We start from the raw sequence: 12025 nt of genomic DNA, 5'->3' as shown, positions 1-12025 counted from the left end.
CATTTCTGTCACTCACAATCAATCTTTAAAAAAAAAAAAAGATGAAGTGCTGTCCTGCATATCTTAAAAATGAGAACTCCCTGGCCTTCCTGAATCCATTAAAAATTGGGGCTTTTCTCCCTTGCTTTTTGTAGTTCCTTTAGAACTTTTTACACGTGCAGCATCCCTTTCTGGATGCTGCAGGATTTCCAGCTGTGAGGCATGAGCAGCTCTGTCCAGGCACAGACCACACTTATCCTGGGAACCCCATTCCCTGCCCAGGAAATAGAAATATTTGGTGTGGAGATCCCTCAGCAAAGATTTTTGCTTTTCATGCAGTTCAGCAGACAATGACCTTAAAACATGACCTATTTCACACCTGAAAAATAAAGAGAATGAGAGATTTCCTTCCAAATCCTTTTCCTTGGGTTTTTTTTTTTTTTTTTTTTTTTTGTCTTGGATGATCAGCTAGGACAATAGGATAATAGTTTGGATTATTAAGCAAAAAACCTCAAGCGGTTGAAAGACAAAAAAAAAATGTTCACAATGATACATGGAATTATTATCCAGTTAAACAAAGGCATAAAACAGTGAGACATGCCCTGGAAAGCCCCAGGGGAGAAAATCCTCAGTGGCTTTAATGTGTATCCAATCAGTTATCCCAAATTAGTAGGAGGCAAAGAGAGCAAATCCCCAGGGACTGGAGTTGGGATTTGGAAAGGATGAGAGCAAAACCCAGAGGAAACATGGAAATGGCCCCATGTGTGAGGGATTCACACCCTGTGAGATCCCCGAAGTGGGAATGGAGACCCCAAACACTCCTGGGACCCCCCGGTCTCAGGGAATCAGGGAGGGAAAGCCGTGTCCAGCACCCCCAGTGCACCGAGGATGAACCCCACAAACCCAGGACAGAGCTCTGCCCACCCCAAACCTGCAGCTGCGGCCCCAAAATGGCTTTTCCTGCTCCCCCCGGTGTTTAATGGGATCCGAATTTACAACTCTTCCCTTTTGATGTTGTCACGAGGGGCTGAAGTCATCTAATGATTTTCTGCTTTGCTTTTTCCCTTCCCTTTCTTCTTCTTTTTGTCCCTCCCCCCTCTGCTTTCAGAGCGTGGGGTTGAGCTCAGCCTATTGTTGCTTGCAGACATCTGTGCTGCAGCCAGTCCCAGATTTCCCTTTGGAAGTCCTAATGGAGTTTTCTTCAGCAAATCCTGTTGAGACCAGGAGGTAGGATAAGACTTAAATCCACCATTCCCCCAAAACATCCCAAGAACCAGGAGGTGAACGCAGGGACTGGTGACTGTTCCTACCTACAACCACATCCAGGTGTGCAGGGGAGGATCCACCCCAAATCCCAAATCCTAAATCCCAAATTCCAAATCCCTCCTCCTGCATGGCCGAGTTCCTTGGGCAAGGAATGAAAAATCCCCCTGGAAAAGCTCTCCAGGGAGGTGTCCTTAAAATATCACGAGGGTGTTGCAATTCCCCTTCCCTCATTTCAGGCTCCTCTGGGAAGAGGATCAGGCATGTGCAGGATGAGGGATGATGTGGGTGATGCCCAAAGGGAAGCAGATGTTGGCATAGTGGAGTGATAGATCCCAAAAATAAATTCCAAATAAAGTGACAACGTGGCTTTAGGGCTGATCAGTTTGACTACCCCGTAGCTCAGAGCAGAAAACCTTTTGAAAATAAATCATGTCTGGTTTAATTCAAATTAGAGGAGGAACTAAAGCAATTTAATAAAGGCCATTTTAATAATTTTTTTGGTCATATTTTGCAATGATCACTGTGGAGCCACGGGGCTTACACACAGTCAAAGCCCAACATCAAATCAGAATTTACATCACCTATTTCAGGGGGGTTTTCATCTCAAACTACCCCAAATATCAGGAAATCCTGGTAGTTTGTGGGAAATCCTACTGAAAGAATGTTAAAAGATGCACAGAAACAGAAATAAAAGACATAAAAGCTGCACAGAAACAATGCAAACCCAGCACACAGCTCCAGATGCAGTTTGCATGGGGAATGCTGTTCACAGCAGAAACCTCACTCTCTTCCTCCTGGTTTGCTTGGACAGAGGTTTTACCACCAAAAATTCCCTCTTAAAGAAGGTAAAAGAGGAAAAAGAGGTAAAATCTGACCAAAATTTCCTTCTTGAGAAGGTAAAAAAGGAAAAAAAAGAAGGTAAAAGAGGAAAAAGAGGTAAAATCTGAAGTAGCATAAATAAAAGCCAATGAAAAATGGCTTTTTTTTTTTTTTAAGGAGTAGAAGACCCAATCTTCTATCAAGCAAAAATTAGACTTTGATAACACCTTATTAGAAACCCCACTAAATTTGCCATCCAGCAGTAACCTTTTTGCACAGGAAGGAGCATTTTGGAGATGCTGATTCTTCATCCATCACCCGGCAAGCCCCAAAGCCATCTACAAAACCACCCAGGGAAATTCCAAACCCAGGTCTGCAGGTAAGGACTGCACAACAAACTGAAAATGGTAAGGATAATTAAAGGTTGTGGCTGTAATTAGCTGCAGAGCAGGGTGAGAATACAGACCCCGAGCAGCACTTCTGGCCCTTCACCACCTTTCTGGAGCAGCCTGATGCTCTGGCAGCTGAAGGTGTCCTGGAGCAGATGGCAGGGGCTCCGTGCCAGGGCAAAATGAACATTTTGTGGAGTCCTGCTTGACAGCAGCATAAAACTCAATGAGGGGGAAAGGCAGCAACTGGTGCAGAATGGGGCTGGGCAGGAGGGGCCTGCAGGGACAGCCAGGCTGCCACCTGAGGGGACCTGCCTGGCCCATCTCCAGGAGGTCCCATTAACCCTTGGCTTTCATCAAATTAACCCAACACTGAGCATGGCACTTGTTTGAACTTCATAATACAGAAAAACCCCAAATCCTCTAATTCCAGGCAAATCTACCAAAGCTGGAAACCCCAAATGAGTGGGATTGTCACAGCTCCCCGTCGTGTCCTGGCTGCAGAGATGGGGTGGGTGGTCACCTCCCCCCAGCACCAGCCAGGTTCATCCCTTAGCTCTCAGGAGAGGATTTGCTCCTGCTCAACTCTTAAAATTCCAGCACTGGGTGCTCCCTTAGGACAACCACAGAGCACCAAGGACCCAGCAACTAAACCCCGAATTAGCCCAAATTAGGAGCTGGTGAAGCTGCAGCAGTGGCAGGACACTGAAAGGCAAAATCTGTAGAAAGAAAGGGAAGGAATGGAACCCAGTTCTGCACATTTTCCCCCAATCTGCTTTGCTGAAAGGCCAAAGTGCAAAGCCTCAGCCTCGGTGTTGACACACCAAAATGAAAAGCAATGTACAATAGGGCTTATCAAGAGAGGCAGAAGCAGGAGATGAACGGGATTGCAGCAGCTCAGGAAGCTGTTCCAAAGGATCCTGGAGTAATATTGCACTTGGACTTCAGAGAAGCAATTAGAGAAGGCAATAAAATCCGAGGTGATAGAGGGCCCTGAGGGGAACATGGAAGATAAAACTGCAAAAAAAAAAAAAAATAGTATCAAAATCTTCCCTGAGAGCTGCTGGAGGGTACCCAGCTCAGCTTCCACAGAAAAGGAGGAAGGGGATCAGTGTGGGGAATGGCAGGGAGGTGTGTGCTGCATTTCCCTGCTCTGTGAGGCCCTAAAAACCTGCCTGAGGTGTGGCAGGAGGCCTTGGAGCATCCCCATTCCTGATAAATTGGACCCACTTGAGTGCTACAAACAGAGTCATTATGGGAAGGCCACTTAGATGCCACTGGAAAGGTCACTGGAGCAGCTAAATTTTAATGCTAAATCCATCTGTATCCTACTGATAGAGCTGCCATGAAACAAAGGGAGCAGCTAAAAATCCAGGAGGGATTACTCTGGATTTACTCATTACTCTGGAAATATCTCAGCAAACAACAGGTTAATCCTTGCAGCTGGTGCACAAAAAAAAAAAAGAGAAAAACACCCAAGGTGCTGCTGCTGGAACCAGAGTGCTCAGGGGATGATGGCACTCTCAGGAAAGGGAGTGAAATCTTGATTTAAATGAGGATCAACAGGGCATTGCTATGCACTCCATGTTATCCCATTTGCTTTTCTTGTTTCACTTTGTATCAGGTTTGTTTTATTTCTGAAATTTCATTTCTTCTGTTTCTTTTCTCTCTCTTTGTTTACCTTTATTCCCTGATTTTTGGGAATTCAATGGGAATAATTTTAGCAAGTTTTGGTCCTTTTCGCTGCACCTCATTTCCTCTCAGTGTATTTGGTTGTAGTCACTCCAGTTCACATTTTCTGTTTTTTCATTTTCATTTTTACTTGATCATATCTCCTTTCCGGAGTGTTTGTTCCACTCTGTCCTCTGATTTCAAGATTTCGTTCCCTTTCCTGAAATATAGCACTGCCTTCCCCCTCAGCACGCACAAGGAAGATGAAATTCAGAGGAAAATTGGCATTTTGTAGGGAAAATCCCCCTTGGAACTGCAGGTCTCATCCCAGCAGGCACCACTCACCCTCCTCTGTCCCCCCTCTGCTCCCAGGATGCAGATGTGGATTTCTGGGTTATTTATGTCCCAAATTGAGCACATCACAGAGAGCCTTTCCCAGCCTGGGATCCCACGGGAAGCAGAGCCCAGCCCAGCCCCTCATGGCTGCAGGAGTGTCCCCGGGATATTTTTGTCATTCCCTGGGGGTTCTCAGCCCTGGGAGCCTGGGGAGGGGTGGCAGGACCCCCTCGCATCCCGTCCCCGCTAATGTGAATCCCAGGGAAAGGGCACAAGGCCCAGCTCCAGCTCATTAACCACCTCTGCTCTGCAGGCACAGCACAGCTGGGGATTTCCCCAATGTTTGAAAGGGAAAAAGAGGTGAGGAAGCAGCAGTCGAGGGTATCCAAGCTCTCCCAGCAACGGCTCCGGGATGCGGGGTCCCTTCCAAGTGCTCCAGGCAGATGTGGAAACACGGATGCAAACACGGAGCTGTGCTGGGGCTGTCCTGGCAGGATGGAGGGCAAGGGGGAGAAGGAAAGTGACAGAGGAATCAGGAGGAGATGGCAAATTACCCAACGACTGCGAAGCTCTTTGAAGATGGGAAGGGTGGGATAAAGCTCTTAGAAATCCCCAAATAGCCCAAACTGGGAGATAATCACTTGCTGGACTTTGGCCAGGAATCCCAGTCCCTGCCATCGAGGAAGAGCAATCACTGGGAAGCCTCCTGGCACCTTCCCTATTTACAAAAACTCTTTGCATTTTTATTTTATTTTTTTTTATTTTATTTTATTTTATTTTATTTTATTTTATTTTATTATTTCATTTTCCCTCTAATAGAGACGGAGCGGGTGCCTCGCCCTCCGGAAGGAGCCATCACCTGGTGCTTCCCAGGGAAAGGAGGGAATGTTCTTCCCCTCGGGTGAACCAGAGCGGGTTCAGAGCCACCCCAAATCTGGGGGAAAGCATCTCTGCCCTGTGGCTCAGCCAAACCAAGGGATGCAGAGCTGTCCCAGCAAGGTGGTGCTGGGAGCAGCCAAGGCAAGCTTAGAGCTCAGCAGCAAAGGGACAAACTTCTCCTTGCTCCAAGAAATAACCTGGCAAGGCAGCTGTGGTGCTGCAGACAGGCTAAAATGCCAGGAACTCTTCAAATTCTAGGATTAGCCCTAGAAACAGGAGTGCTTCCAAGCCCCAGAGGTGTTTTGAGTGCACAGCCCTTCCCAAATCCAGGCATTGCTTCTCCCCACTGTGAAATGCTGACAGGGCTCTTTATTCCTCATTCAGGGCTGGAGGGAGCTGCAAGGAAAGGGCTGCTGGAAGTCCCAGGGGTTTATCCTCAGTGCTTTCAGCTCATCCTGCAAAGTCCAACACCTCTGAACCCCCCTGCAAAGCCTGGCTGCGGTACCCAGCAAAGATGTTGAAATTTGGGGGATTTTTGGATTTTTCTTCAAGCCCACAGCACGGGGCAAAGGCAGGATTTGGGGCAGAGCCTCTGGACATGGCACCAGCTCCATCCCTTCCCCAGATGCTGCAGGAGAGCAGCAGAATCCAAATGTGCCCTGGGCACTGCCAGCCTTCAGGGGTCAGGGTTGAAACATGGGCTGATTGTAGCCCCAGAACTGCTCAGATTAGGTAATAATATCTGTTAAAACTTCTCTCACCCCCCTGGACAGGTGGTGAGCAGCCTTTGCTGCCTGAACCAGTTCAGATGTGGCCACAATCAATTCCTCACCCACCAGCAGAGGTTTATCAACAGAGAGGAAACCCCTCCTTATGAAAGCCCTCAAAAGTTTCCTTATTGAACCACTCATTTCTGCAAACCCACATTTCCAGCAGAACATTTTCCTGCTTGGCACTCCCACAGCTGTGAGCTGGGCAAGAAATGGATCTCAAAACCCCCTGCCAAGTGCCAGCTCTCCCCTCCAGCCATCCCCCAGGCCAGGTCCCCACCATGCTCTCCTCAGGTGAATAAATCATCCTCCTGCCAGGGGCAGGGAATCCATACCCTCCCTTCCTCTGAGGGAAATGATATTCTGATTAAAACCCAAATGAGCTGAACTCAAACCCGCCAATTACCAGCAGAAAACATCAATAAAATGTGTTGTTACTGTTTAATGAGGTGGCTGATTCTTCATCTTCATTTCCTTGGGGACACTGGGAGCCTGTGGGTGAAGAGGTCCTGAGGAAAGACTGAAAGTTACACTGGGGAACTACAGCCTCACCCACAGGGAACTGAAATATCTTTTCCAGCTCCTGGTTCATTTTTTAATCCTCTTTTTAACCTTTTAATCATCCAACCCATGTGATGATGCCCATCACCCACAGCTGGCGTCACCAAGATGGGAAGAAAGAGGAGAAGATGAGCACATCCCTTGCTGCATGATGTGGCACCTGACATTTGGGAGGCACTGCAAAAATCCATCTCCAGGCTGATAAAAATCCACCCTGTGGCATTTCCAGGGCTTTGCAGATGGTTGGGAAAGGTCGTCCTGTTATCATGAGAGCTGAGCGAAAAGGGGGCCTGGCAATTCTGCCAGCTGGCTCTGAGATTTTGGGCTTAAGCAACCCAAAAAGGGATCAGAAAGATGAAAAGTTTGATAAAAGTCACCTTGGCCATGCTGGTTGGACTTGATGATGTGAAGTCTTTTCCAGCCTAAATGATTTTATGATCAGAGTGTGATTAACTGGTCACATTTTCAATTTCATATGGAAACAGGGAGCACATTCCTGAGGCTGGGAGGGACAAGGATCCAGGGGGTTCCTTGCATCCCACAGGGCTTGGACAAAGGAGGATCAGGCAGGGCTCAGGTCCCATTTCACACGAAAACCCAGTAAATTCACAGTAGAGGCACCATCACAGCCCATCCAGACCTTGCCATTATTCCCTTTCAGATTTCATGCTTAAAACCCCTGCAAAGTGTAATTTCCTCCCATTTCCCAGGCACTCAGCTCAGCTTCAGCTCTCACACAAAAGTTTTAGGGGAGGAACATCTCTCTTTCTGCAGAGAAAATAGCAGGATATCGAGTGCAAAGAACCAGAGCTGCCCTCAATGGGGTTTGAGCTTTCCAGATTTTTCCTTCTTCAGGACATCTTCAAATGTTGCAGATGTCCCAGATACCCACAAAGAGGGATCTTCACACTTGAAGCAAGACCAGCAAAAACAACAACAAAAAAATAATACCCAGAAAGGGTCATTAATACAGAATTAAGTTGAATCCTCACCATCCCCTCTGCTTTCATATAATATTTTGGGGGTTTAGAGGGGTTTTGTTCATAGATCAGCTCCTTTAATGATGTTTCTTAAAGCAGAAAACAAATAATGCTCTGTGTTCTCACAGCACTTTGGAATCTGAGAGCTCTGTGGGATTTTCCTTGCACACCTCAGAGCAAAAGGGAAAGGTAAAAATCTCACTGGGGTTGATGAGATCACCCTGAGCTGGAGTGTCCCTCAGTGTGTCACCACTTCATACCTATAATTTCATCTCATAAGGCTGAAAGCCAAATTTGATGTCAGGAACTTGGAATGATAATTTGAATTCCAGCTCAAATAATAACACACGTGGTAGAGGAGCTGGATATGGGGATATTTATTTGGGGTAAAGGCCCTGAGCTGGTGGTCGTGGTGCCCTGATTATCTTCATCTTGCACAAACTGAGGTTATTAATACACTTTTAACCATGTGGCACAGCACAGAGGGATGGTAAATAACAAGAAAAATGCTCATTTTAGCCCTGACAGAAATAACACATTTTAAAAATGCAGGGTATAAAACCCTCAATATGATTTGTAAGTTAAGTCCTTACCCCACAGGGCTGAAGGAGGGTTAGAAATAAATTATTCCATCCAGGTCACAAAAACCACTTTTTCTCTCCATGCTTTCTTGTTTTCATAGGTGACAGCTCATGGAATCAAAGCCATCCTGCAAACCTGATCAGTTTAGAGCTCAGGCAGGAAAATATATCAGAGCCAGGGATGTGGCCACACAAAAATTGCTCAAATAACAGGAAAACAGATCTTCCATCCACCCAGGGCAAAATCCACTTTGCTTCCACTCTCCAGCTGCTTAGAAGAGCTTTTAAAACTCTCCCTGTCCCCATTTATCTTGAATTTCAGTGGAGAAGATGAGGATTATGTTCCCTATTGCACACAACAGGGAATTATCTCAATCCCAAATTGAGATATTTGCCCAAACCCACTCCCCTGTGCTTGAACAGGATCACATCTTCCACCTGAGGCCTGGGAGGAGCTGCTGCCCAGGAGCTGCAGGAGAATGGCCAGGCAAAGCTGGATTTTGGGATGGGGCTTTGCTAAGCTGCTCTGCCAGCCTTGCCCTGCGAGAAAGCAGCAGGATAGGGATCAACAAAGCTAAAATCTCACTCTGGGCAGCCTTCAGGGCTTGGAGGAGCTTCCAGGTACATCCCAGGGGTTGCAGTGGAACAGCACAAGGGCACGAGCCCCAGACCAGCCTTGCCCAAGGCTCCACTTTTCCCCTTTCCCCCAGTGCTTAGCCCAAATCCAACAAGTCCTCAAGCTGGAGGGAAGCCTGACTCACTCCCTATCACAGCCATCAGTCATCCACACACGTGGCTTTGGTGTGTGGAAAAGAAAAGGAATTGCTTTAATTTTCCAATAGTTCAGGGCCAGATATCCCTGCTGGCACGGAGAGCTGTGATTTTTTCACGGGGCCCCTTCGCTCCTTACTCAAAGTTTGTGTTTTCAGCTCCTTCTCGCTGCAAACTGGAGCAGCTGCAGGACATTTGGGGCCTCCTGGCTGCTCCATCCCACAGCACATGGCTTTGCTGGGGTGTTTTGTCCCCTTTTCCTGGCCGTGGGGACAGGCAGACATCACCCCGAGGGCTGAGGGAGCACCCACAGATTCCTGGCACTGGGTTTTGGGAAGTGGCTTTGGAGCTGAGCTGCTCTCCAAGGAACCTTTTCCACGAGGAGAGAGGCAGGGAGATAAAAGACTGGCCATGGGAAAGAAGACACTTGTTCAGGTGTCTTTGATCCCCCTTTCCTTGCTGGAAATCTTCCTGCACAATCTGAGTTTCCTGAACAGCAATCAGCCCCTTCTGAGGCCGCAGGAACCCTAAAGGTGACAAGAGCTGCACTCCAGGACCTGGGTTTCCGTGAACAGCATTAAACACATCTGTAATGGGACAAAATCCAACCCCTGACTTCCAAATGATCTGGAAAGGAGTTTTTCCTTGGCTCCTTGCATACCCCAACCCACGGGCCAGGCTGGGATCTCAGCAGGGCCTGGGAGCAGCAATCCAGCCATGCACCACTGCCTGGACACCCACACAAAACTCACCCAAACACTTCCACCTCCCAAATTCCTCCTTCACAGCACTCCAGCCTCCTCCAGCACGAGTCACAGCTTTTGGTTTGGATTTGCTGGCTGGAATCAGCATCCCCTGAGCTCCACAGCCATGCTGGGGAGCCCAGGCCAATTTTTCCTGGCCATACAGACTCAGGCTGTGTTGACCTAGGGCTTGGAAAAATGATTCAATTTTTATTTTAGCTCAGAGGAGAGACCAAGGGGTCACCTTTAAGCTAAGGGTGGTATAAATAGAAGCTGAGCGAAAAAAGCAATGTACAGAGTCAGGAAAGCCTCTCCAGGAGGGAGGAGGGAAGCAGGACCCCATAACCCTGAGCAGGAACATATTTAAAAGAGAAGGTTAACAGGGACCAGTGTCCATGTCAGCTCCATCCACCTCTGGATGGATAAGGACAAGCTCCCAGCTGCCTCAACATATATATTTATGTATATTTGTGCCACAGGATGCGGAGCCAAAGCCAAAACTTCTGCAGCACTCCTGGCCCTGAGTGTTCTCCTGCTCTCACACATTGTGCCAAGCCTCTGTCAAAGTGAAGTAAGTCTGGGGGAAGAGAGGGCTGGGAGCTGGAAAATAACCCTGGTGACTAAAGCATGCAACTTTCTGGGGACTTACAGAACATCAGTATCTCAGGAAACCACCACAAAACACTGGGATGAAGTTACTTTCCAAAAAAATAAAAAGGGTTTAAAGCACAGCCAGTGGCACTCAAACCTGAGCAAGGCAAAGCCACCAACGAGGAGCTGCAGCACAGCCCTGCTGCTGCTGGAGTTGTTCTCTGTCACCTGCACAACCCCTGCTTCCCTCTCCAAGGGAACACCCATCCATCCGTCCATCCATCCATCCATCCATCCATCCATCCATCCATCCACCCATGCCTGGTGTGGTGCTTTGAGCTGTGCAAAGGATGTGGAGAGCACCAAGGGCATCCAAAAAGCATCTCCTGCAGAGTAAGAGCCTCAGGCTGATTCATTTGGGGTTTTGCCACCACAGAATTCCAGAACTGTCAGGCTGGAAGGCCCAGATTTCCTGCTCCAGCAGTGTCATCCCCATCCCCCAGCACAGGGCACAGGATTGTGCCCACACAGCTCTGGGATCTCTCCAGTGAAGGGAGGCTCCACAGCCCCTCTGGACAATCTGTTCCAGCTCTCCCCTGCACTGGGAAGAAATTCTTCCTCATTTTCAGGTGGAGCTTCCTGGGCATCAGTTCCTGCCCGTTGCTCTTGTCCCACTGCTGGGTCCCTGCACACAGGGACAGCCAGGGATGAGGGCCCCTCCCTCTCAGCATCTCCTCTCCAGGCTGAACAGCCCCAACTCCCTCAGCCTTTCCTTGTCAGAGGTGTCCCTTCATTCTCTTTGTCCCCCTGCTCTGGCCCCACTCCAGGAGCTCTTCTTGCCCTGAGGAGCCCAGAACTGGACACAGCTGTCCAGATGTGCTTCACAGGGCTGAGCAGAGGAATGAGGACTCTGCATCTCCCTGCTTACCCTGGCACTGCCTCCTCCACAGCCTTTGGTGCCAAAAGAAACCTGCAGAGAGACAAGGGAGAGCAGGAGCTCGGCACTGGAGCAGCTCCAGGCTCAGGAGTGGCTCGGGGTGTTTTTATGGGGAATACAGAGCTCTCCTCCCATGGCTCACCCTCAGGAGGAGAAACCAGCTTAGTCACAGTGCTCTGGAAAAGGACAACCTCAGCAGGGGAACGGGGCCTCTCCGCCTGGAAACGCGCCCGGCACGAGAGCAGCTTTCTCCACTTTCCCAGCTCATGGGGGAGGAGGAAGGAAAGGATCTTATTCTCCACAGGAAAAGGGATCCTTGGACATCCCTGCACAGTACAGGGGTGTGGCTCCATCTCAATCTCACGCTGTAGGACATGGGACATCCATCCTTGGTCTCTGGAGGTGGAGATTTGGGTCCCTGGTGTCCCCTCCACCTTTCCCAACACCTTTTACTGAGTGCAGAGAGTTTTATGAAGCCCTTCAGAGTCAGACTCACACCACAGCACAGGCAGGCACAGCCCAAACAGCACCTTTGTGGCTTTGCCTCACAACATGAAAGAAATCTGTAAGTGCTTCGAAAAAAAAAAAAAAAGCAATTTCCCTCCTTTTCAAACAGTGGTGGAGGCTATAACTGAGTAAAGCATCCACAAGAAGCAGCAGTGAATGTCTCCATCCCTTCAGACACTCTCACAGGAAATTAAAGACCTGTTATTAGCAGCAAATACAGGAGAGCAATGCCTGCAGGCCCATCT

General features: G+C 48.5%; 1 protein-coding gene across 1 annotated transcript in view; it reads right to left on the bottom strand.

Moving 5' to 3' along the window:
• The window catches only part of LRRC75A (leucine rich repeat containing 75A), a 60303-nt gene that overhangs the window by 25491 nt on the left and 22787 nt on the right, over positions 1-12025 (bottom strand). The window lies entirely within an intron of this gene.

Source organism: Anomalospiza imberbis, chromosome 20, assembly GCF_031753505.1.
Source record: "Anomalospiza imberbis isolate Cuckoo-Finch-1a 21T00152 chromosome 20, ASM3175350v1, whole genome shotgun sequence".
Taxonomy (NCBI): Eukaryota; Metazoa; Chordata; class Aves; order Passeriformes; family Viduidae; genus Anomalospiza; species Anomalospiza imberbis.
The sequence above is the reverse complement of the archived record's forward strand: the minus strand, read 5'-3'. Positions and strand labels throughout refer to the sequence as shown.